We start from the raw sequence: 5288 nt of genomic DNA, 5'->3' as shown, positions 1-5288 counted from the left end.
ATGTACGAAGGTGTGGGGAAGATGTCCTGGCCCCTCACATCCAGCTGCTGGCAGTGGAGAAGGTGTTGGGTTCCCTACCATGGGGTTGTATCAGCCTCTGGCTAGTAGCTGTGTGGTGGATATGCTGGGAGAGACAAGGGGCTCTCTCTTTGTTCTCTCACCGTGATGCCCCCGGCTGCTCTCAGAAGTATGGGGATAGGACTCTGCCGACTGTTTCTCTCTCAGAGCTTCCATTTGATTCACTTCTCTCCCCCATGAATAGTGGGGCTGTGAGTGGGGCAGCAGGTACTGAGTGTTGGAATCCTGCTCTTTCAGGGGCTGGGACTTTCGAGGAGGTGGCTGTGTATTTCACCACGGAAGAGTGGGCTCTGCTGGATCCCTCTCAGCGAGCCCTTTACAGAGACATCATGCAGGAGAACTATGAGAATGTGACCTTGCTGGGTAAGGATTCCTGTCCCCTCAGTTCTTAGAAGAGGAAATGCAGAGTTAAGGTTCACACCACCCCACAATGCCACCTCTGCTCTGCCCTGTTTCAGCATCACCCCAACATGCCAGTGACACACATACTAGCCCTCTCCCCTCCCCTGTTACAGAACGCTATGGGAACAGAGCAGTACAGCAGAATGTCTAACAACTTCTCTTTGCTAAGATAATATTTGGGTTCATCTCCATCATAGCAAACAGAAGCTTCCTCCCCCTGTCCTGCTCTCCAGTACTGAAGCTGCTGCACACAGACCATCTGAGACTTGCAGAGTGTTACCACCCTTTGCCCTCAACCTGAGTTTTCCTTTTCAGTCTCTGCCTTCACTTACCCCTCACTAAGCCTCACAGATCACTAGAACATACGCCACCAGATTGCTGACAATCCCCATGGCAAGAACACACCCTTGGGCACCTTTACTGACAAAGCCTGCAAAACTCAGCACAGAAATGAGGCAGAATTGGCCCCCCAAGTTTCACATGCACCTCTCTTCAGAGCACAGGCACAGCTCTGCCCAGCTGCTCCAACCAATCCCTCCATCATCCAGTTACAGCTGACACAGTGCACACAGCTGGAGGGCATGGGGATACCTGCTGGGATTCCCATCTGTGAACACAACACAAACACTGGCACATTCTCTTAGTCTTTCCTTGTATCGATTATAGGTTCATAGATTTTAAGTCCAGATGTGACTATTAGGTCATCTACTCTGACATCCTTTATAACACAGACCATAGAATTCATCCCATTATTCCTGCATTGAGTTGAATACCTGAGTTCCTGTGGCAGTTTGTTAACCTTTGCACTGCCCACACAAAACCATTCTCAGTCGTTCTTGTTAGTTGCAGGGTTAAGGGTTGGGGGCAAAGTTAAGGTTGCATTGGAAGGGTGGCATTTACATTAACTTCTCATTTCCTGGTTTGCAGAGGTTTAAGTTTAGCCACCATCTATACCAGAGGTTGGCAAACTACAGCCCGCGGGCCACATCCAGCCCGTGGGACCCTCCTGCCCAGCCCCTAAGCTCCTGGCCTGGGAGGCTAGCCCCCAGCCCCATCTCCGCTGTTCCCCCTTCCCCGCAGCCTCAACGTGCCGCACCACCGGTGCAATGTTCTGGACAGCCAGGCAGTGCAGCTGCAGAGCCACGGCCTGACCCAGTGCTCTGGGCGGCGCGGTGGCGTGGCTGGCTCCTGGGGGGCTGGGAGAGGGGAGCAAGGAGCAACATCAGGGCTTCCTGCACCCAGGTCACTTTCCCTGTGGGCTGAGTAAGGGGAGGGCAGGAGAGCAGCAGCTCCTGATGCCTCAGCACAGCCCCGGTGGGGAAGTGACCTGGATGCAGGGAGCCCTGGTTTGTGTGTTGGGGGGACTGTGTGTGTGTGTGCCTGAGTGCGCTGTCTCTTTAAGAAAGTACTGATGGTCAGGAGCCTGAACTAGGGCTTGTTCAGACACAAGCAGCTGCCAGCAGCTCCGGCCCCAGAGAGGCAGCAGCACACACAGATTCCCCCTGTCCCGTCACCGCAGTGTAGTGGAAATCAGGTACATGGGTGAGGGGGAGGGGGACACCCCCCATCAATCAGCCCACCCCTAGCAGAGCAGTCAGGAGGATGCTCCCAGTCCGGAGTGGCCATGGGCGACTCCAGGGGTGAACAGAGAGTGGGGGGTGGGGAGACAGGAACAGCAGCAGCTGCACATGTGGAGCAGGGCGGAGGAGGGGCCCCTCTGCTCCGGAGCAGTCACCTGGCTCTGGCAGCTGGCTGTCCAATTGCCCCCTGCAGCTCAGGTCTCTCCCACTCCCCCACGCAGCTGCTTATCTGCTTCCCGTGCCGCCTTCATCAGCCCAGTGAGCCTCTCGGCAGCAGGTCAGGAGGGAATCCAAACCCTGTGCCCGGCACCCACTTGGGTGGGGCACCCATATGGCCCACCCTAAATGCCGGTCCTGGATATGGAGCAGAATTGATCCCCTCCGCTCTACCCTATGGGGAAGAGTTTGTGGGAATTCAGTCCCTGATTTTTTTTATTTTCTGTCTCTCCAGCACTTACTTGGGTTTGCTCTCTGCCTAATTCTGAGATTTTTCTTCCATTCTAGCAGGTGATGGGGTGGTGAGGGAGAACGAGGAGCAGAATCCTCACCAGGAAGATGCTCAGCTAGCCGAAGCGCATGGGGCATTACTGCGAAGATCCAAAGGGAATGTGTCCAGGTGCCATGAGCCAGGAAAAGCTGGTGAAAGTTACCACAGACCAGAGAGAGAGCAGGGAAACCAGTCAGTGGAGAAAGTGTATGAACCCATTAATTATCAGGGAACTCACAAGGACCTCAAGGAAACTACATCCCAGGAGAAAATCCTCAGGGAAAAGGGAGAGAATACATGCAGTGAGTGTGGGAAAAACTTCAAATACCACTCAGCCCTTATTCGACATGAGATAATCCACACGAAAGAGAGACCCTACGAATGCAGTGAGTGTGGGAAAAGCTTCAATCGTATCTCAGCCCTTGTTAGACATCAGCGAATACACAGAGGAGACAAACCCTATGAATGCTGTGAGTGCGGGAAAAGTTTCACGCAGAGATATACCCTTATCTCTCATCAGAGAATCCACACAGGAGAGCGACCCTATGAATGCTGCAAGTGCGGGAAAAGCTTCACTCAGAGATCAGCCCTTATCTCTCATCTGACAATCCACACGGGAGAGCGACCCTACGAATGCTGCGAGTGTGGTAAAAGCTTCACTCAGAGCTCAAGCCTTACTGTGCATCAGAGGATCCACACAGGAGAAAGACCCTATGAATGCAGTGAGTGCAGGAAAAGTTTCAGTCACCTCTCCTCCCTTATCTCTCATCAGAGAGTCCACACAGAAGAGCGACCCTACAAATGTTGCGAGTGCGGGAAAAGCTTCACTCGGAGCTCAAACCTTACTACGCATCATAGGATCCACACAGGAGAAAGACCCTATGAATGCAGAGAGTGCAGGAAAAGCTTCACTCACTTTTCCTCCCTTATCTCTCATCAGAGAGTCCACACGGGAGAGAAACCCTATGAATGTTGTGAGTGCGGGAAAAGCTTCTCTCAGAGTTCAGCCCTTATTACACATCACAGAATCCACACGGGAGAGAAACACTATGAATGTTGTCAGTGTGCAAAAAGCTTCAATCATAGCTCAGCCCTTATCTCTCATCAGAGAATCCACACAGGAGAGCGACCCTACAAATGCTGCGAGTGCGGGAAAAGCTTCACTCGGAGCTCAAACCTTACTACGCATCAGAGGATCCACACAGGATAGAGGCCCTATGAATGCAGTGAGTGCAGGAAAAGTTTTACTGACATCTCCTCCCTTATCTCTCATCAGAAAGTCCACACGGGAGAGAAACCCTATGAATGTTGTGAGTGTGGGAAAAGCTTCTCTCAGAGCTCAGGCCTTCTCTATCATCAGAGAATCCATAAAGGAGATAAACTCCATAAAAACCTTCTCTAGAGCTCTCAGAAGATTTTTTTTTCTTTAATTCTTTTCACAGTTCTCAGGTCGTGACCGTAAAGGCTGTTTGCATCTTTTGCACACTGTAGTCCCTCAGCTCCCACACATGAGTTGCCCACTTTTGAAGCCTGCCTGTCTTTGGGGTTATCCTGTGGTCCTTTCTATCAACTCCATTGTCCTGCGAGTCATGGGAGTGGGTGTCCTTTCTACCAGGAATGTCCATCACCCCAGGTGGGGGAGATAGGGGGTGTCTTCAACCAGCTACATTGAGGTAAAATCTACCTGGGCCTCATCACTGTGGTTGCCATGGAGTTAGCTAGCTTGAGTTCACTTTCCTGATGTAAAAAGACAGCTATTCTTGCAGTAAAGACATGGGCCATGGATAGTGGGTGGGGTTATCTTGCACATTTCCTGATCTGACCTAACCACCATCACATTTCCTTGTCTAAACAAACCTGGAGAATCACATTTATACTCTTCCTCCCAGTGCAAAGTTATTGTTAGAGACGTCAAGTTCCTCTTTGAGGACAGATTGTCTTGTTCCCAGTTGTTCTCACATTACCCTGGATCATGCTGAACAGCAGTTATTTTGTTGACCATTTTTCTCATTTAAAATATATTTAAATATAGTGAAGAGCCGGAGCAGTGTCAGGGAAATAAGGGTCATTTCAGGCTCTGTGACACTGGAAGGAGATGGGGTGACTCAGACATTCTGTTCTTCCCCATCACCCCAGAACTGTTACCTTGTGTCTGAGCCATGCACAGTTCCCCCCTTCATATTCCTTCACTTCCCAAAGTTTCCGGTGAGGTATTATTCTTAGCTATCCGTGCTTGGGAATGGTGCTTGGATGTCTTTGATCCTAAATCGGTCACTCTGGCAGGAGATGAAAGTGTCACAGACCTGGAAGGGGATTTCAAATGGATCCCAAGCACCATTCAAATCCCATTTCCCCTCAATTGGCAAAGCCACTTCTGGGAAGGTCGGCTGTTTCCCCCCACACACACACCTTTATGAAGATGCTAAAACTTTTGTAAATAACACTAATGAGACAGCACTAAATGAAGCAGGTTTTATGGGAGAATCTCTCATCCTGATTCTGAGTTATCAGATGTAACCTACTCTGGAATTTCCCTTTAAATGAAAATGAAAGTGTCTTCTACCTCTCTGTGATATGGGTTTTCTATCTTTCATAAAGGCTCCTTGGTCATATAACGTTTGACACACGTAGCTCAGATTTATTGGGAAATTTCAGACAAATGACCATCATTCTTTATTTCAGGATGTATCAACCCCATGACACTGCCCATAATGATGTAGATGTGGAGGAAACAGAAGTGG

The 5288-nt window shown here is 50.2% G+C and overlaps 1 pseudogene; it reads left to right on the top strand.

The window, feature by feature from the left end:
• Positions 1 to 3949, top strand: LOC135889527 (zinc finger protein 436-like; annotated as a pseudogene).
• Positions 3950 to 5288: the final 1339 nt, after the last annotated feature.

The sequence above is a fragment of the Emys orbicularis genome, chromosome 15 (genome assembly GCF_028017835.1).
Source record: "Emys orbicularis isolate rEmyOrb1 chromosome 15, rEmyOrb1.hap1, whole genome shotgun sequence".
Classification (NCBI taxonomy): Eukaryota; Metazoa; Chordata; order Testudines; family Emydidae; genus Emys; species Emys orbicularis.
The sequence above is the reverse complement of the archived record's forward strand: the minus strand, read 5'-3'. Positions and strand labels throughout refer to the sequence as shown.